The sequence below is a fragment of the Gorilla gorilla genome, chromosome 17, assembly GCF_029281585.2.
Source record: "Gorilla gorilla gorilla isolate KB3781 chromosome 17, NHGRI_mGorGor1-v2.1_pri, whole genome shotgun sequence".
NCBI lineage: Eukaryota > Metazoa > Chordata > Mammalia > Primates > Hominidae > Gorilla > Gorilla gorilla.
Window position 1 is genome coordinate 98,072,985 of NC_073241.2, and position 22,034 is coordinate 98,095,018.

The window sequence follows — 22,034 nt, forward strand, 5'->3', positions numbered from 1 at the left end:
TTTCTCAAGGTGATTGGAATCAACAAGTTGATGCTTTAGTTCAATCCCTTGAAGTGGCAATATGGGTCTATGAAATGAGTGGACATTCTGGAGGTCAAGCCATGCAGTGATGGGCTGACTGGCAATGTATACTACTGGACTCTGCTGAAGCTCAAATTTCTTATAAAAATAGATTATTCTGCTTGCCAGCAGGAGAGGCAACATTTGAAGTCATTTCTGAGAAGTAATCCCAGGGAAGAAAGTCTAACATATAACAGGGAAGTAGATTATATTGCCTCATTTCCTGTTCATTCAAGGGTATTTGAATAGAATATACAAGCATAATAGATATTCTTGATTTGGCTTTGCATTTCGATATCTGAATCCATGGCTGCTAATACTACCCAAAGATTGGACAACAGAAACAAAATTATGGCATGAGTTTTGTCCTCCTAGTTAAATTCCTCATGTCAAGGTGAAGCTTTCAGACTGTGCACCAAGATTATGTTGCAACTGTGCTCTTGCATTATCTCCTCAGCTTTAGGCACAGCTGGCTGTGACCTGAAGCAGGCAGAATGCTGTAGTCTATTGCTGCTTGCCTTAAGCAGCCTCATGATTTACATCAATGTGCCCTAAAAAATTATAACTTTTTCTGGGTGTTATCCTGCTCGAGATGTTGAGAAACACCAGGATACACAATAAGGATCAATAATATTCATCAAACATTGTTAAGAGTAAGACAAAAAAAAGAGAAGAATTTCCTTTAATATCTGGAATTGGATGAGAAGTTCAATATTACCACATCTATTAAATATTGTACTGAAAATCCTAGCTTGTGTAGCAAAAGAAAAAAGAGAAAGGGGTAGTGTAAGGATGGGAAAGGAAAACCAAATTGTTATTAATCATGGATAAGGCACCATATATTGATTTTTTTAAAAAAAGTTCGTGTATTCTGCGGGAGTAAATTAAAAAAAAAAGTTCATGCAAATTATAAGCATTAGTAAAGGTTTACCAAAGTAGCTAGGTTTATGGTCATTATGCAGTAATACATTGTGTTACTTTAAAATAGCAATCAAGAGAAAACATGCATTTAAAAAAATCATTAACGTTAGTAGTAAAATGCTACATTATAATTAATCTAAAGATGTGGCAGCTATATGAAGAAAATTATGACACTATTTAAAGAAATTAAACAAGATGCCAATAAATGGAGAGATAAAGCACTGCAGTGGATAGATAACATAACAAGATACCCATTATCCCCAAGATTATCTATCGATTCAATGAAATTTCAATGACAATTTTAAGAAGTCTTTTTCAGGGACCTTGATATGTTGATAAAAATTTATAGAGAAGAGCAAAAGTCCAAGTATATCCAAGAAACTAAGATGGAAGAACTTATTCTGCTAGATATCAAGATTTTACTGAGGACGATGTAGTGTTGACACAGGGATAGACCAACTGACCAGTGGAATACAATAGCTCGGAAACGAATTCAGGCATTAATGGAAACTTGACACATGACTTGATATATCACGTTGGAGAAAACTGGAGAAAAGCTTATAATGTACTCAGACAATTTTAATCCCCATAAAGACAAAACAATTAATTTGGTTCCAAACCCTACACAATTCACAAAAAGCAGTTCCAGCAAGAAAAAAGACAAATGAGCAAGCAAAACATGAAAGTCTTGATAAGAATATTTAGAACATCTTTGACACTTAGCGGTAGAAGAGGATTTCCTGAATACAAATGTTGCAAGTCAAAGGGAAAAGATTGGTTTATTAATTGAAAGACACCATGAAGAAAGTGAAGTGAAAAGACAAGCAACAGAATTGGAATTGTTATGTGCAACTAAGTAACTACTATAAAAAGTTAATAAAACATAAGAAAAATACAAAGCACCTAACAGTGGGCAAAACATATGGACAGACATTTTATAGAAGAGGAAATGTAAACATCAAATAATATTCAAAGATGCTCTACTTCATTAAAATGTAATAAATTCAAAATAAGACCTCATTGACGTACCATTGACTTTCATTTTGTGTGTGGTTGTAGAACAATGGGAATCCTTAATGCACTGTTCATGTGAGTAGAATTTATATTTCTAAATACAGTAAACTTAAGTTTATCTTAGTTGTTTTAACACTAAATATAAAATGTGATATTTTACCTAAATGAATTCCATTATTACATACTTCAGATTAGATTTCAGATCATCATTACAATAGGTCAGATTCTCTTATCCATTAAAAATATAAAAATACAAAAAATTTAGTACCGTGTTTTCTTTCTCTTAAAAAATTCTATATTTACTTCTAAGTATCCCTAGGGTTCAAAGGTACTAACCCAATTATGAAAGTCAATTAATATTACATTTAATTAGGTTATTCATTTTTATAGACTGAGTCCAAGAGGATCACTTAGATACTTTTCCAGGACTCTGAAGAAATATTTTGGACCTTATTTGTAGTTATTATGCCATTTTTTCATAATTTCAGCAGCGTGACCCACTCATGTAATACTTCTGTCTGCTGATAGATAGATGCAGCTTACTCAAGATAAGCAATTGACTAGAACACTTATGATCTGTTATCATCTTTTCCCTGAATTTGAAAAATGTTAAACATTAATGTAATCTCACCCTCATTCATATTCTTAAAGTAGGCAAATCCTACTGATTTAAAAAAGTAATAGTAGATTGGTTATGGATGTCTCATATATCTTCATCTGACTGAATGTCACACTTAAGAAGTCAATCCCTTGAGTCAGAAAATGTCTTCTACATGATGTATTTAATACTGAACTGTATTCTGCATCCTGTATCAATATAAGAAAGGTATCAACAGTATCAAAAGGACTGAGTAATAAGATTTCAGCAGAAATATTCTGATATCTTGATCTTTTTTGGCACATTTAAATTAATATTTATTTGGGCGGGTCATTATGGATTTAAGATTTTTATTTTTTAAATTTTATTTATTTATTTTTCTTGAGACGGAGTTTCACTCTGTTGCCAGGCTGGAGTGCAATGGCGCGATCTTGGCTCGCTGCAACTTCTGCCTCCCGGGATCAAGCGATTCTTCTGTCTCAGCTTCCCAAGTAGCTAGGACTACAGACATGCGCCACCACCCCGGCTAATTTTGGTATTTTTAGTAGAGACAGGATTTCACTATATTGGCCAGGCTGGTCTTGAACTCCTGACCTCATGATCTGCCCGCCTCGGCCTCCCAAAGTGCTGGGATTACAGAGGTGAGCCACCGCATAGATTTAATGTATTTGAGTTAACCATAAGTATTTTTCTATTTTTGATGCTGAGATGATCACAAACCCCTATAATCTAGTTCCTGTGTCCTTTTGATCTGATTCCATTAACCCTTGAATGAAACTTTAGCTTATATGAAAACTTGCACACTCTTTTCCTTTCCTTTCCCAGACTTGGAATCCGTGATCCTTCCAAAACACCCTGACTTCTTTTCATGGAAAATTGATTTTTGAGGAACTATAATCTGGACTCTATATTTGCATATTAGGTTGGTCCCATCTGAGGTTCCATTGCCTCAAGGTCATTTTAGTGGCCAGAGGGATAAACAATTTTGTATATGTATGTATACATATATAATATAATTTAAACAATTTTGTATATGTATGTATACATATATAATATAAACAATTTTGTCTATGTGTGTATGTATAATATAATATCTGTTATATGATCTCCTATACAATAATGCTAATTCAGTTATGTATCAGTTGTCAAATTCATTTGGAGCAAAACTCTTCAGACAGACAATAGTCTTGAGATTTTGAAATCTCAACACCATTTCTACTTCAGTAAAAGTACAGAAAATTGTATGAATTAGTGCAAGCAAAGCTCTTTTTGGAGGAAATAAATCTTTTTATTTATTTTTATAAAACTGAACACATATCAGAGGAGAATGGCTTACAGTTATTGAGATTTAAGTTATAGTATCTACTAAATACTTACTATTTTTCTCACATAAAAGTCCTTTCTCAGTCCTTTGGCTTTAGTACTCTAAGAGCACTCTGAGGAACTTTATTCATGTTGATATATTTTGAGTTACTCAAACATTAAAGTTCAGAAAGTGGAGAAGTTAATTTCAATAAAATACACTGCTTCAGGGAGGAATCTTCAATCTCTTTCCTGTGGGCCAGTTTTTATGGAAGCACAGGGCTTTTCTTCGATCGCCCTGTGTATTTTAAATTATTTCTAATATTTCTATGGTGGATACCATAAACTGTTTGGTTAATAATAACCATAGCTTGAAGTCTTATTCCTTGAAATGTGTATCTGGCATTTCTTGAAGGCCTTCTTTTTTTTTTTTTTTTTTTTCTTTTTTGAGATGGAGTGTTGCTCTGTCACCCAGGCTGGAGTGCAGTGGCGTGATCTCAGCTCATTGCAACCTCCGCCTCCCAAGTTCAAGCAGTTCTCTGCCTCAGCCTCCCGAGTAGCTGGGATTACAGGCACCCACCATCATGCTCAGCTAATTTTTTTTTTTTTTTTTTTTTTTTGAGACGGAGTCTCGCTCTGTCGCCCAGGCTGGAGTGCAGTGGCGCGATCTCGGCTCACTGCAAGCTCCGCCTCCTGGGTTCACGCCATTCTCCTGCCTCAGCCTCCCGAGTAGCTGGGACTACAGGCGCCCGCCACCACGCCCGGCTAATTTTTAGTATTTTTAGTAGAGACGGGGTTTCACCGTGTTAGCCAGGATGGTCTCGATCTCCTGACCTCAGGCGATCTGCCCGCCTCAGTCTCCCAAAATGCTGGGATTACAGGCATGACCCACTGCGCCCGGCCTACTTGAAGGCTTTCTACAGGAATGTCTCATAGTGATCTTTCTTTTGTAACCCTCACCTGCCTGCAGACAACATGAATTCATCTATTTAGAATTAAGGTTTTCCAGTTTTCTCTTAAAATTTTTAGGATACCATAGTTCCCAGATCTATGTATTAAAAAACTATGATTTTGAGTCATCCTTGCTATGCCAGTTACAGGTTTTACAGACCAGGGACCATCATGGCTAAACATCCATCGGACAAGTGTGGAGCTCCCTTCCAGATTCCTGGGCTGCGGACTTCCATAGACTGATTTAGCCTAGGGACAAAATAAAGACATCCAATGTATAAGGAGAACTATATGAAAAAGAAAGATAGAAAAGTTGGTGGGAAAGGTTATGCTAAGGCTAGAGCGACTCAGAGAAAAAGTAGACTCAGTTAATGATCTTTATGTAAATTTGCAAGTCTTTCTGAACTAAAACAGCTCAGAAATGGAGCCAAAGCCAACCACATCAGCCCCAAGCAGTGAAGGGGATTTAATGAGGTGGGTCTGAAAGAATAGTACCAAGGACTCATGCCTTTCACACACACTCTCTTTGTCGTGGAGAATAAGACTGCTGATTCAGAATTAAAAACTACTGTTGTTTACTAAGAGCCAATTAAAACATTAAAGAACAGGGGAGAAATGTCATTGCATCTTGGTTCCTTAATCTGTCAAAATTACAAATACTCTTGCTTAAGTCTCTTTGCAAATTACCTTGTGGTTGAGGAAGGAGCAAACAGGGATGAGAAGATATTTTAATACTCAACAACGGAGAGGAAAGGTAACCTTAGAGTCACAAGTTAGACAACTTAATATATATATATATATAAATATATATATATATAAATATATATATATATATAAAAATATATATATTTAACTTAAGCATGCTTTAAGAAGTTAGACAACTTTAGAGATTACTTTGGAAAGAACACTGAAAATATACATTTCATAGTGTTTTGTTTCAATAAACCCTCATATCAATCAACCTCAAGTGTTACGATTTGCTAATCTCTATAGATAATTAACTTTAGATTTAGGAAATAAACTCACAGTGGCTTACTTAAATGGAGAATTTACCTAAGAGGACTTCCAAATTCCTTTATAACTTCAACGATTAAAAATTTTTTACACTTTATTGCATGTTTGCTCTTTCCACTTTGTGATGCCTCATAAAAGCTAAGTTTATTTTTATCAACCTGGAAAGACCTTTAGGTTCCTTTACTGATAAAAATGGTGACATCTGCTGGAACTATGTAGTTCAGCATCAAAGAGTGAGGTCCGAACAACTGCCTCGACTCACATGTTGGCTGCGTTTCTGCGTTTCCAGGGGAGGTCACAGATACACTTGCAAATGGGGAAACAACAGTCTACGCTTTATTTAGAACGAAGATTTATCATGGACAAAGCCAAGCTCTTTAAGACAAGATTTCAAGAGCTGAAAGCTTCTAGAATAATATCTTTGCAAAGAAACCCACACTACTAAGAAGCTTAAAAAGTCAGAAAGCAGTTAGTAGTGGTTTCTATAGAAGTAACTGTAAACCTGTCTTCCAGGAGGAACAGAAGAGAATAGTTAGCTTCCCTCAGGGAAGCAGGTTCTAGGGCTCATTAAGAGGCACAGGTGACAGCAGATACCTAGCTCTGAAAAGACAAATAGTTAAGAAGTGCCTGTCTGTAAGTTTTTTTTTATTACCAGAGGCTGCAGCGTTAGGGGTGTAGAGATTAGCCAGAAAAACAGGGTACAAACATATAAATTATTGTAAAATCCAGACTGTATTTTGTCATCAGCATTGCAGAATGTTTTGAATGACACAGTATGACAACAACAAGGGATTATAGTCATCATCTGGCTTAGGGAGAAATTTTATGCGTCGTGTGTATTTAAACCACAAATACCAAAGATTTTATGTGCAGTGACTCAAATGTCACAATTTTAAGTCCGTGTCAGATTTGAAGCAATGCCTGCTAATTCAGCATTCTGAAAATGAGTATCCTTGTTTATTTTTTTCATATTTTTATAAAAGTTGATATTTTTATTTTTTCTCAGGCTAGAAATACTTGATAATTTTTGTTACTGTTCTCTAAATCTTATTTTCCAGAACTTGGCAGGATGAAGACAAAGTGTGTGAAAGGTATGAGTTGTTCTTTTAAATTCTCTTACCAACCTGCACGTATTTTCTAGGAATTGAGAGCTGAGTTTTTGTGGACAGTCTTTTTTTAAAAAATTATTTAGCAATTGAATTTTCAGACCACAAAATACTTTAGGGTTTCATTTGATCCACAATACCATATCTCTTGCAGCAACTCATTTTAGTAGTATTTCCTTCATGAAAGTTTATACAGGACTCGTTTAGGGAGAAGAATTTCTGAAACTATATATTGCTGAAATAGCTTTTTAGTATAGCAACATTTTATTATTTATTTATTTATTTATTTAGAGATGGAGTCTTGCTCTGTCACCTAGGCTGGAGTGCAGTGGTGCAATCTCGGCTCACTGCAGCCTCTGCCTCCCGGGTTCAAGTGATTCTCCTGCCTCAGCCTCCTGAGTAACTGAGACTACAGGCATGCGCCACCACACCCGGCTAATTTTTGTATTTTTTTTTAGGAGAGACAGGGTTTCACCATGTTGGCCAGGATGGTCTCAAACTCCTGACCTCAGGCGATCTGCCTGCCTCGGCCTGCCAAACTGCTGGAATTACAGGGGTGAGGCAGCACGCCAGGCCTATAGCAACATTTTAAAAGGACATTTGCTTGGGTATATAATTTTATATCCAACATTCTTTTCCTTAAATATCTAAAAATATCCTACTCCTTCCTTTGTTGCATCCATTTTTGTTGCTACATCTGATATTCTGATCCTTGCTTCTTTGCAGGTGATCTCTGACTCACTGTAAGCTTTGTAAATTTCTCTATGCCTTGCATGTTCTAAAATTTCTCTCTAGCATTTCCAGGCATAGTTTTTCTTTGTATATCCTGTTTGGCCCAAAGGCAAATCTGGCAATGAAAACCCAAGTCCTCACACACCTGTGACTCTGCTGAACTGCTTGCACTTCTTACCAGGCGTCCTCATCACACTGCTTTGCCCATATCCAGGACTCTTTAACCAGAGGTGCATTTTTTTGATAAGTGATATGTGAGATCCAGTATAAACTAACCAATTAAAAACACCTCATGTTGTAAGATCTGTGTGCTCTGTTGTTCTAACTGAATGTTTTTATCTACAAAGCATGTCTTTTGCCAATTTCTCTTCTAACGGGGTTAATTCCATCCTTAGAACCTGGCATTAGAGGGACATCATGTGGTAGTATAAGGTTATGCAGGCAGGCTTGTCAGCAGCATTCTTTGTGAATCGCTTTTCTCTTGAGAGATCAACTCTTCATTCACAGGATGCAATTTGCTAACAATTATCATACTCCAAATATCATATCCTTTATACAAAGACAATACTTTGTCACTGTATAATGGATTAAATTATTTAGGTGGAGAGGAATTTTTAGGATTTTTTTTAAAAGTTTTTGAAATAAATATAGGGAATAACAATTCTAAAGGTTGTTTTAGGATACACACTAATCAAGAGTATAAAACTACCCAGTGGATGTCACTTTTCAGAATGCCTTAAAGTCATTAACATTTGAATCCTAACCAAATTTTAAAAGAAGTGTGAATGTTGCTTGCTCGTCAAAAGCAGTGATGATAATCTTAAAGTCCAGGAATGGCATCTGTGAAACACAAACATCTTTCTCCAACTTGATGGTGAATTAACGCTGAGTATGAGCTAATGTAAGAGCTTTATTATTTAAATTGTGTTTTTAATAGTATTCTGATCAAAACCATTATTAATGTTGTTGCCTTGCACCGCGCACATCTTTATATCATTGTGTTCTAATATCATGAGATAAGCATATGGTTCTTATATAATTTTTTAATGTAATAGTGTTAGTTATGTTTGTGCTGTGTTTTCTTTACATGTTTTTATTTTGAAGATTTACATCAGATACAGTTATTTATAGGCCCTTTTACATGGAGGCAGCAAGAGGAATGAGGAAGAAGCAAACGCGGAAACCTGTGATAAACCCGTCAGATCTCATGAGACTTATTCCCTATCACTAGAATAGCACGGGAAAGACCGACCCCCATGATTCAATTACCTCCCCATGGGTCCCTCCCACAACAAGTGGGAATTCTGAGCGATACAATTCAATTTGAGATTTGGGTGGGGACACAGCCAAACCATATCAATATCTTATGTTCTTTTTTATACTAAATCTTTGAAATCTAGTGTGCAAACAATCGTGTCTCACTTTAGGTGCTCGACAGGCATGTGTGGCGAGTGACGACGATATCCAGTGGCACACACCTCAACTGCACAAGAGTTGGTTAAGCCTTGAGCCAAAGGGGTCAATGTTTGTACCCCCAATTCAGTTATTGGCTATACTCTGCCCTCAGAGGGTTGGGAGTAGTAGTCTCAAAGGCAAAGTGGTTCCCGTTTGTCTGAGGGTGATTTTTCTTGAGAAGGTGTTCTCTTTGAGTTTTACCAGCAGGGGGTGGGCATGGGGGTAACATGTCTGGGCACCCGAAAACAAAGCATTCTTGACAGTCCCTGGGGACGCTCGTGTACACTTGTTTCTCACATTAAGTTCCTTCGGTGCATACAGGGCTTCTCCAGGATTACATTTTTTTTCTGAGAAAACTATGAGGAAGGCCAGTGGGACCAATGATAGCTCCCACTGCAGGCTTGGTCCCAACACTCTCTCATACCCAAGATCTCCCTTCTCCACCAGCGTTATAGATTCTCCTCCCCATTGACTGGCACTTGTGGTGGTGGTGGTGGTGGTGGCAGTGGTGTGTGTGTGTGTGTGTGTCTGTGTGTGTGTGAAGGGAGGGTTGTGTGTGTGTGTATGTGAAGGGAAGGTTTTCTCAAACTCTCATTGCTGCAGGATCTGACTCCCTGTTTATTTTGCCCTTATTAATGGCTATGATTGGCAGTAGAGTTAAATCCAGCAATGCTAGTAACAAAAGACATCCTGGTAGATCACCAGAGTGCAAAATATCTTCTGCTCTGTCTCAATTATGTAGCAGCAGCCCTGTTTCTTCATGATTACAGTTAATTGCTCCTGCTAATAGAGCAACTTCTTTCTGAGCTAGTTACTTCACTAGCACAAAGAACATAAACTGAGCAGTAATAACTTGAAGTTTAGTGCAATCCACATTGTTCCTCTTGGTGGAAGTGATTTCTTCTGGGAATCAGGAATGCTGCACCCACAGAGACTATATTTGTGCACATTGGAAGTACAAATCCCTTGAATGTGGATGGCAGTGAATGGCTACTTCCCCCTTTCTCTACCTAGAAACATGTATTTTACATTTTGAGGACCATATAATGACCATTCATTTAATGTGTGTATTGCATAATAAAAAATAGTACACCATCCCCTTGCAGGGTGTCACATTGAAGCTCGTGACTCCCTACATCTACAAAGCCTACTTTATCACAGGTCATGGTTCTTGCATGCTGTGGGAGGAGGTAGGACCGGGGTATTCCTTGGTCGTATGTCCACTGCTTCACCTCCATTGCTATAAAGTGGGTATCTGAGAATGAGTTAATTGTATGCAGGATCCTATGTGAGCAGAGTAGACATTCTTTGCTACAGAAATATGTAGCAAAGAATAAGAATAAGATGTCTTATCTAAAGATGTCTCTTTGGATAAGAGTGCTTGCTGAGATATTGCAGACAGGAAAGGCAGACTCTTACCTGGAATACGGGTCTATCCCATCCAAGATTACATATTACTTGGAAGAATGGAGGGGATCTGATATAATCATTTCCAAATAATGTCCAATATAGACCTTCTGAGAGGTGCTCTCAGCATTGGTCCCCGATGGTGGTGTGACAGAGCTTCAGCAGCTGCTGTAGCTAATTCACCCTTTGCCAAAAGAATCTCTTGCCGTTGGACCCATGCATCTCTGCCACGATGGCTGCTTCATCTGAGCCCATTGCATAAGCACCGGGATGACTGAGAATGGAGTTTGACTAACATTTATTTTTTAATTTATCTTGTCTACTTGCTTGATGAGTGTCTCTTTGGCAGTAGCTGCTTCTGTGGGCAGTAAACTGATTTAGAAGGATCTCCACACTTTGTTCCCACTCCATGCCTCCCACGCATCTCATCTGCATGCCTCTCCCCAGACCTCTCTGAATCCAATCTACCAGGCCTGCTCTTCCTAGGCCTCTGACTGCACATTCAGCACTCCCCATGATACACCCTTATTTTAGCCATATCTGTTTTCACACAAAGTGGATGACCAGGCACATTGCCTGAACCTCACGCCACTGGACTGTAGATAAGCAGCCTTTTTTTTTTTTTTTTGACCAGGTCTTGCTGTCACCCAGGCTGGAGTAGTGCAGTGGTGCAATTTCAGATCACTGCAACCTCCACCTCCCAGGATCAAGCGATTCTTGTGCCTCAGCCTCCCAAATAGCTGGAATTACAGGCATGTACCACCATGCCCAGCTAATTTCTTGCATTTTTAGTAGAGACGGGTTTTCGCTGTGTTGGCCAGGCTGGTCTCAAACTCCTGGTCTAAAGTGATCTGCCCAACTTGGCCTCCTAAAGTGCTGAGATTAACAGGCGTGAGCCACTGTGCCATTTAGCCAGCTACCATTTGTTTTTGATATGCACCGAAATTTCTAGCAGGCTCACTGTTTCATGAACAAAGCTTGAGCTTTTTATTCTTTTCCTTTGCTTTTACTCACCCCATCCCCTGCTGCCATGATGCCATAGGTGTGAGCTTAGGACAGATACCTGTTCACTACTGGCAGGTGACATGAGAGTCTAGGTCAACAGTTTATGCAACTTACTTGTGACCTCTGAGCCTGCTCATGTTTGATACTGGATGTGATTAGTCCATTGTACTACAGATTATGGCTGGGTCCACCTATAACTTGGTGTTTCTGAGAGTACACAATATAGTATTTTTGTCCATGACGTCACTTGGTGACTTCATATCTCTGATTCCACTATGACCCAGTAGTAAATCAGGGACTGTTTTACAAATGGTCTATGTAGTTATTTTTTGCAGATGACATGCCTTCTTCCAAACCTAGAGATTTAGCCACAGCCTCTTGCTGGGGCTTACCAGAAGCTCCTCCTGTCATCTGTCTCTATTAAGACACATCTGGAAATATGAGATGGCCCAGGTAGTAGGATTGCTGCTACACAGCCTGGAACAGCTGCAGAGCTTCCTTGTTGTGTGCTGCCTTCTGAAAAAGCAACTTGTGTCCCAAGATAATTGGATTATGATATCATTACTAGTATGACATGTTGAATTAAGTGGTATTCTAAAAATAGTTAAATAGATATTGAAACACAGTCCTGTGTTATCTCTTAAGGAAGGATTTCTCAACCTCAGTACTATGGACATTCTGGGTCAGATAATTCTTTGTTATGGAGAAGCGTCCTGTACAGTTTAGGATGTTTACCAGCACCTTGGCTTTTACCCACTAGATTCCTGCAGCACCTGCCCCAGTTGAGACAACCAAAAATGTCTCCAAATATTGCCCAATGTCCCTTAGGGGATAATCAACCCCAGTTAAGAACCACTTGTTATGTGATTCTCTAGAATTTCTCCTGTATTGATAAAATGAATGTTTGCTGTCATTTTAAAGATCTAGGAAAATTTTTCTCCAACATCAATCTTAGTTTTGAAGAGGTTACAAAATCTTTGTTTCCTCGAGTTGTAAGTAAAATAAAAATGATTATAAAACTTAAAATCCCCATTATAGTTTCCATATGAAACATTTGCAAGTCAAAGAAGGTTTTGCTTTGGTTTTGCAGGATTGTTACTCCTATGCCATGATCAGATCATTCATGTGATCTCTAACATCGATGTGAGATTGACATATGATGGAATAGGGTGTTGGCAAACACTTGCTTTTAATGTGAGGAAAATCCACCAGTGCAGTGGTGAGGAGGTGAGGACCTTGGCCATTGCTGGCATTGGAGGTGGTGGAGTAGATCGCATGAGTAACCCAGTGCTGCCTAGGACGGGATGGGTACGTCTGTCTACAACTGCCTCAAGCCTTTTCATCCCTCACACTAACCTAAGCCCCATTTTAGCCTGTTTCAATAATAAAGTAATATTTCAGTATATATACTATGAATACGTATATATATGTACTTATGAAATATTTAAGTATATATAAATTACTAAAGTAACACTGAATTCTATTTGCTTTAGAAGTACCTTATCTATCAGTTTGCTCAGCATGGAGAAGGGAAGAAAATTGTTATTTCTTGAATTTTCCTCTCAGACTTCAATGCCTGGCACTCATGTTGCAAATGTTGAGAAATAAAATCAAAGAGTAATTATTCTGTGGCTAGTTGGAGCAGTTCTGTTAGGGCCAGTCTAGGAGGTGCTCTTGTGGATGGTGGCAGCTTGTGTCATGCATGCACTGGACAAGTCCACATGGCATATGGCTCTGTGACTCACAGCGCAAATAGTGTTAACTTTGGCCAGTGATTAGAGCTTATGGCAGCTTTACTTGCAGACGTTTTGCAGTTGCTGTCAAGGCAAGTGTGTACTTAACCAATGGCTTCCATCCAGTGGTGCCCAGATTGTTTGGGGCAGGGCAAATACAGGCAGGACAGGGGGTCAAGCCAGTGTTAGCAAACATGTATGGGCTGCACCAATGGCATGCACCTTTCCCAGACAGGCATGATTGAGCGACGGATTACATTTCCTCCTTACAAGAAAACTTGATGCCTCTGTCACTAAACAGAGCTCAATCTCAGTGCAGTTCTGGGATAGCTGAACCATGGGGCTCTAAGTGGGACAGAAATGAAGAAACTGTGAATGTGCTGACGGGGATAGAGTTGTGCTACAAATAAGACTCAGGAATAGGATTGCCAATGTTGAAATATTTTCAACTTTGCAATAAGGCAAATGCCTTCCATATTTGGTTATCTTGAAGAAAGGAAAAGGTCCCTTACCCCAAATTTTGTCCAAATGTGAAGACTGGTCACACACACACACACACACCAAGACAATATAGAAAGGTTTATTGCTCATATAACAAGGCTTTCTTGCGAGAACAGGGTGGCTCCTTAGTGGGTTCAAAAATGGTTTGAGAGAACAGACAAAGTTGTTGGGCCTGGGGTTTTTACTGAGGTCAGTGATGGGGAAGGAGTGAGTGTTCCCATAGGTAGTTTGAAATTCCCACTGACACCAAAGGAGGGAGCACCTCAACATGGTTATCAACTTTCCCAGGTACAGAGTAGAAGGAAAACGGAGATGTGAGGGTTCAAACCTGTGTGTGGTCAAACATCAAAAAATGGAGGCTGACTGTGTGTTAGCTTCCTAGGGCTGCTAGAACAAGTGACTACAAACTGGTGGCTTAAAATGACAGATTATTTGTTGCCTCACAGTTTTGGAGGCTGGAAATCTGATATCAAGATGTCTCCCGGGATGATTCCTCCTGGAGGCTCTGAGGCACAATGTGTTTCAGGCTTCTCTTTTAGCTTCTGGTGATGGCTGGCAGTTCTTAGATTTTCTTGGCTCATAGAAGCATCACTGTGATCTCTTGCTTCTGCCTCATCGTGGTCTCCTTGTGTATCTGTCTTTGTGTCTCTTTTCCTCTTCCCATAAGAGCACCAGTCATATTTGATTAAAGGCCCACCCTACTCCATTGTGACCTCAACTAAATTACATCTTAATTACTTCCAGACCCCATTTCCAAATAAACTCACATTGACACATACCATGGGTTAGGATGTCCGCATATGTTTTGGGGAGACACAATTCAAACCACAACTGACTATTAAATGTTACATGCCAGTCTTTGACAGAAGTGATTAATGTTTGTATATAAGGCAAACATAATGGCAGACATAACTTCTTGATGGTTAATTTATCCTTACTGTAAATTTAATTGGTCATGGGCTACTGGCATAGATTGGGTGGGTGTCTGGTAGGGCTGAAAGAAATAATTTTCTCCATTTATCCTTCCTCCCTCAGTGCCATTGAGTTTCTGCTGTGATTTTTGCCATTACTAACCACTGGGTAATAAGAATAAAATTTTGCTTCATTAACTTCATTAGGGGCTGCATAGTGCTTTGTTTTCTAAATGTGCTGGGTATAGAGACAGCACAGTAATCATCTTTGAACTCTTTAAAAGAGACTGTAATTAAGGTAATTTATGGCTGGTTTGTAACAGCTCTAGCTGTATTTCTGGGGATGCCTGGATGTCTGGCTTTAACTTTTGGCCAAGTTAATGGTAATGGAATTTATAATGTTCTGTTTAAATTCTGACCCTTAGGGCCAATTTTTTAACTTATGAATTTCAACTGGCATAATGGGTTAGACATCCTGACCTGACTATGGGTCAGAGGTACGTTAAAAATCTTGGGTCGGGCACGGTGGCTCACACCTGTAATCCCAGCACTTTGGGAGGCTGAGGTGGGTGGATCACCTGAGGTCAGGACTTTGAGACCAGCCTGGCCAACGTGGTGAAACAACATCTCAACTAAAAAAAAAAAAAAAAAATTAGACAGGTGTGGGGGCACACGCCTATAGTCCCAGCTACTCAGGAGACTGAGACAGGAGAATCACTTGAACCCGGGTGGTGGAGCCTGCAGTGAGCCAAGATCGTGCCACTGCACTCCAGACTGGGTGAGACAGAGTGATACTCCATCTCAAAAACCAACCAACCAACCAACCAACCCAACCATAAAAAACTCTCTTGCATCTCTGTCTTGAGCTCTCTGAAGCTTAGATTCATTACGTGGTTCAATTCACAAAGCACATTAGTGTGTGAATAAAGACCCTGAGGAGTTAGCACTGGGATCTCTCAAACGCTCAATGCTTGCCTCCACTCCAGTCTCTTTCTCTAAATGGACCTATCAGTTGCCTTTAAACTAAAGCCTTGCAAGAGAATGCTCTATGGAGTCTTGTCCTTTCAGATACATGAACTCCTGAAATCTTTGGAGAGGTTGAGGGAAGGCTTGGGAGTAAATTAACACAAAGTTTGTGGTCTGAAGACACTTTAGTCATTTCAATGAGTGATTGCCTAGCTTGCAGCTGTTGAAAGAACTTCAAGTCTGTCTGATTATTTAGAAGAAAGAAACTTCAAATTTGTCCAGTTATTATTATTATTTTGTTGTTGTCATTGTTTCTGTTTTTTAGTTGAGTGTGAGCGGAAAAAGAAACTGGGGATAAATTAATTTTTTTGTCCTACAAGGTCAAGACATTTTTATTTTGGATTTAAATTCTTTTGGATTTTGAAGTCTTTGGACTTGGACACTTCTAGAATTTGCATTTAATTTCTTTCTGAAAATATTGTTAATGAGACTATATCCAACATATGGGACATTTTCTATATTGTTGGAATTTTATTATCAGAACATCTTTAGGCAATTTATTATTTTAATATCTTATTGTTGTAATTCAGTTTCACTGAGGATCTTCTGATATGCTCTGTTGAAATTCTTAACTGGACACAGTTTGGATAGGAAATGAGATAGATAAATAATTTTTGGCTTTGGTGGCAGACTTGTGTTGGAACTAAGTAATTGCTGTTCTGACAATTTTTAGATCCATATGGGACAAAATCAATACTAACAACTATTGAACTGTGGAGGTTTTAAAATTTTCTGAAAATTTTTTGATACTCCTTTTATAAGAGTTGGGGGCTTATGTCTTTTATCTTGAATCTGGGCCCTTTCAGTGACTAGCTTGTAAACAATATAACACAGAGAAAGTGAAGTTCCTAACTGCTAGGGCTAGGTAGAAAAAGCCATACTGCATCCTCCTGGTTCTCTTGGCACATTTGTTTTGGAGCCATGAGTTGCTACATAAGAAGTCCAACCACCTGGTGTAGTAACCTGTAGGTGCTCGGGTTGACAGCATCAGTTGAGGTCTCATACCACGGATTCAACCGTGTAGGACCGATCACCAGCCATGTGCATGAAGACACCTCTCAATGATTCCCCAGCTGCGTGGTTACCCCCAGCTGTTAAATTGCTCCAGCCAAGACCCCAGAGATGGTGGAGCATGTGTAAGACATTCACACTGCTTCATTATGTGAGCATTGAAAAGTTATTGTATATCACTATGTTTTCAGTACTTAGTTATGCAGCAGTTGTAACCAGAGAATGCTCTCCAAAGTCTATCCAAAGGGGTAGTAGTTAGCACTGGGGATGCAATCCAGTCAAGACTGAAGTTGGACATCCTGACTGTTACTGAGTTTCCTTCCTCTAGGAAAATAGCCACAGTCCTGATGGGACCATGGCATTAACCCAGAGAGCTAGGAGAATGCAAAGCTGAGCACCATCAGGGCAGACCTATTCATCTTCACTTCTGGAGTCAGTAGGAGAGACTCTTATTACCTTCCCAGTCACTCCCCACAGAGGTAGGAGAGGAGGCAGTGGAAGTGATGGACTTGTTGTAATTTGAGAAGAAGTGGGGTGTGCTTGGTTCAGCTCACATATTTCTCTTTTCCTCACTGGGGGCCAGCCTGACCACAGAGAACATACAGCCCTGTTTCAGCTGCCCATGTTATGCATGTAGGGGGCCTGGCTCATGTAGGGCAAGCATGTGGGGTTGCAGTGTCTTCTGTGACTAGGACTAAGTCTGTAAGTCAACTGGGAAGCTTATTCTCTCCTGCCTCCCACACCGTATAGTACCTCCTACAGCTCAGTCTGTGAAAACAAAATATTTGTCCTTCAATGCCCTCATTTCATTTAAAAAATTAATTTGTTTTTTTAATGAAGATATAATTGTACATATTTATGAGATACATAGTGATGTTTTGATATGTATAATGTATAGTGATCAGATTAGAGTAGTGAGTGTATCTATCACCTCAAATATTTGGTGCTTCTTGTGCTGGGAATATTAAAAATCCTCTCTTCTAGCTATTTTGAAATATACTAGAAATTCTCATTAACTATAATCACCCTACTGTGCCGTCAAACACAAGAACTTATTTCTTCTATCTAACTGTATTTTTGTACCTATTAACCTACCTCCCTTCATGCCTCCCGCCCTTTTCCAGACTCTAGTAACCACGATTTTCCTTTCTACTTCTATGAGATAAACCTTTTAAGCTTTCACATATGAGTGAGAACATGTGCTATTTATCTTTCTGTTCCTGGCTTATTTCATTAACATAATGTCCTTCACGCTCATTCATGTTGTCCAATGGCCTCATTTCTAATCTCATTTTTATTACATTCAGAACTCAGATGGGGATGGGGGGTACCATTTATTGGGCTTCCTTAAGATGCCAAGACAGTTCTCCTGTATTTATCTCATACACTCAGTCATACTATTTACATGGTCATGTGATTCATCCAACCACAGACAGAGTAGATCTTTATTGTTATTACTAATTTATAGCAAATTTTAAAAAACATATGCAACGCATGACATCTTGTCCTAATCCTTAGAAACAGACTCCAGATTTATGCTTAGAAACCAACCTTTCAATATATTACTGCCACATTAAGAGCTTCTTTCAAAAGAGCGAAACTTTGCATAATTTCTGGGCACTTAGAGTTACTTTTACTTCAACTATTTCTGAATGCTATCCATCACATGACAAGGTGATAAAACATTTGTAGATTACTAAAGAAAACAGTTCAAGTGTTTTCAGCTGGGAATCCTTTTCAACTATGATAAATTTCAAAGGGCTGCCAGAAGATTTATTAACTTTTTCTCAGAAATAAATCTTAAACAGGTTGCTACCCAGTGTGATATGGTTTTTTCATAATCCAAGCCATACTGAGATTGCACAAAAAATGACAAAGTCCCTAGTTATAGAATTCCTGAACAGCAAAATGATGGCTTCAGAGGTAATAACAGCCCAATATCTTTCATTTCAAGAAAAACACAATTTTCTAACTTTTACCTCTACAGGCAAAAAATTTACTTCTAAAATTCTTTTGAGTCTTATACCTTAGTGTTTAAATTTTATCCCTAAATTAGTAATTTTTCTTTCTTTTCGTCCACACAGATTCCATGTCATTACTGGGTTATCATCTTTTTTTTAAAAAAAATGACAGTTTTATTAAAATATAATTGATATATAAAAAACATACATATTTAATGTATGCAATTTTATAATTTTGGACATATAGATATTCCCATAAAAATCATTACCACGATCAAGGTAATAAACACATCTATCACCTTATATACCCCCTTTTTATGGTGAGAACATGTAACATAAGATCTATATTTATTTATTTATCTTTTAATGGACACATCATAACTATACACATTTATGGGGTACTGAGTGATATTTTGATACATGGATACAATGTGTAATGAGCAATTCAGCATAATGAGAACATCCATCATCTCAACCATTTGTCATTTCTTGGTGTTGGGAATATTCAAAATTCTCTCTTCTGGCTGTTTGAAGATATACAGGAAGTTATTAGCTATAGTCATCCTACAGTGTTGTAGAACACTAGAACTCATTCCTTCTATCTAATTGTAAATCTGTATCCATTAACCATTCTTTTCCTGTTCTCTTTCTCTGCTCCCCTTCCAATCCTGTCATAATCAGTATTATATTCTCTACTTCTATGAGATATTTTTCTTTCTCTCCCACATATGAGGGAGAACACAGAATATTTGTCTTTCTCTTCCTGTCTTATTTTACTTAACATAATGTTCTGCAGGATCATATCCTGGAAACAAACTTTTAATTTTAAAGTGCATAATATAGTATTGTTAGCCATAGGCATGGTGTTGTACAGATTTCTAAAAGTTATTCATCTTGCCTAACCTAAACTTTATACCCATTAAACAACAATTTTCTATCTTCCTATCCCCATCTAGCCCCTAGCAACTGCCATTCTATTCTCTATTTCTATGAGTTTGGCTATTATAGACACTTTATGTACATGGAATCATGCAGTATTTCACCTTCTATGACTGGTTTATTGCAGTTAGCATAATGTACTCCAGGTTCATCCAAGTTGTCACATATGGCAGGACCTTCTTCTTTTCAAAGCTGAATACAGTGATACATCATTATATGTATATATCACATTTTTTCCGTTCATCTTGCAATGGACATTAGGTTGTTGGGTGTTGGCCACTGTGAATAATGTTGCAATGAACATGGGAGTTCAGATGTCTCTTTGAGATCTTCATTTTAATGCTTTTAGTTATATACCAGCAATGGGATTGCTGAATTGTATAGTAGCTCTATTTTTAATTTTTTGAGAAACCTCTATTCTGTTTTCCCTAGTCATTTCACCATTTTAAATTTCCACCAACACTGTTACAAGGGTTCCATTATCTCTATATGCTCACAAACGCTTGTTATCTTTTCTGCTTTTGGTAATAGCCTGGCAAATGTGAGATGATATCTCATTGTGGTTTTGATTTTCGTTTCCCTGATAATTAGTGATGTTGAGCACCTTTTCATATACTTGATGGCCATTTATATGTCTTCTTTGGAGAAACATCTATTTAAGTACTTTGTCCATTATTAAACTGGTGTGTTTGTGTGTGTGTGTGTGTGTGTGTGTGTGTGTTTGCTATTGAGTTGTAGAATTCCCTTATATAATTTGGATATTAACCCCTTGTCTGACTGCCTGAACTAGAGTTCCAGATACAATTGAGGATTTTCTCATTGTATGCATCCTGATGAGATTAGACCTGAATATAAAATCTACAGCATGAGCAAACAGGCTGAGTACTAGGCATCCATTTTACTAACTGGTAGTTTTGTAGTCAGCATGGTGGCAGAGATTTCCTAATTTGACAGTTTCAAACAGCTCTTTTCCCAACGGAGTAATTTTCAGTTCTTTCATCAGCAGTAGGGATAGCAACCTCCTCTATCAGCAACTTCTGGCAGCAATGATAGCACATTACCCAAATGCTTTGTAGGTAATATGTTGTGGAGTCATTCCTGGAAGCATAGCCTAAAGCCGAGTGCTTTAGCCCTTCCTGTTTTACAAGCTGTTTAATATGTAGTAAGACATCCCTTTTTCAACCTAGCTAAAGCAGATTCTGTTTTCTGCAATGGAACTCTAACGTGTAAATTATTTATGTAGTAAAAGTATAACAACATGCATAGGATGATAAACTCCAAATAACTCAGAATAGTGGATTTGACTGGCAATGTGTGGCAGAGAAAAGCATAGGAGGGAAATGGAATAAGAATGGGAAATGCATGGTTTTAGGTCTAACATTTAAGTCTTTAATCCATCTTGAATTAACTCTTGTGTAAGGTGTAAGGAAGGGATCCAGTTTCAGCTTTCTACATATGGCTAGCCAGTTTTCCCATCACCATTTATTAAATAGGGAATCTTTTCCCCACTTCTTGTTTTTGTCAGATTTGTCAAAGATCACATGGTTGTAGATGTGTGGTATTATTTCTGAGGGCTGTGTTCTGTTCCATTGGTCTATATCTCTGTTTTGGTACCAGTACCATGCTGTTTTGGTTACTGTAGCCTTGTAGTATAGTTTGAAGTCAGGTAGCGTGATGCCTCCAGCTTTGTTCTTTTGGCTTAGGATTGTCTTGGCAATGTGGGCTCTTTTTTGGTTCCATATGAACTTTAAAGTCGTTTTTTCCAATTCTGTGAAGAAAGTCATTGGTAGCTTGATGGGGATGGCATTGAATCTATAAATGACCTTGGGCAGTATGGCCATTTTCACGATATTGATTCTTCCTATCCATGAGCATGGAATGTTCTTGCATTTGTTTGTGTCCTCTTTTATTTTGTTGAGCAGTGGTTTGTAGTTCTCCTTGAAGAGGTCCTTCATATCCCTTGTAAGTTGGATTCTTAGGTATTTTATTCTCTTTGAAGCAATTGTGAATGGGAGTTCACTCATGATTTGGCTCTCTGTTTGTCTGTTATTGGTGTATAAGAATGCTTGTGATTTTTGCACATTGATTTTGTATCCTGAGACTTTGCTGAAGTTGCTTACCAGCTTAAGGGGGTTTTGGGCTGAGACGATGGGGTTTTCTAAATATACAATCATGTCATCTGCAAACAGGGACAATTTGACTTCCTCTTTTCCTAATTGAATACCCTTTCTTTCTTTCTCCTGCCTGATTGCCCTGGTCAGAACTTTCTAGACCTAAAACCATAAAAACCCTAGAATAAAACCTAGGCAATACCATTCAGGACATAGGCATGGGCAAGGACTTCATGTCTAAAACAGCAAAAGCAATAGCAACAAAAGCCAAAATTG

At 38.3% G+C, this 22,034-nt stretch overlaps 1 protein-coding gene across 19 annotated transcripts in view; it reads left to right on the forward strand.

Moving 5' to 3' along the window:
- CCDC102B (coiled-coil domain containing 102B) overlaps positions 1-22,034 on the forward strand; it is a 467,886-nt gene that overhangs the window by 8,657 nt on the left and 437,195 nt on the right. For 15 of the 19 annotated variants that reach the window (XR_008673559.2, XR_010131252.1, XR_010131254.1 and 12 more), the window contains exon 3: positions 6,919-6,951. The exons of the other annotated variants lie outside the window; for them this stretch is intronic. The gene's annotated coding sequence lies outside the window, so the exon portion shown is untranslated. The remainder of the gene's footprint in view (positions 1-6,918; positions 6,952-22,034) is intronic. 19 annotated transcript variants of the gene reach the window in all.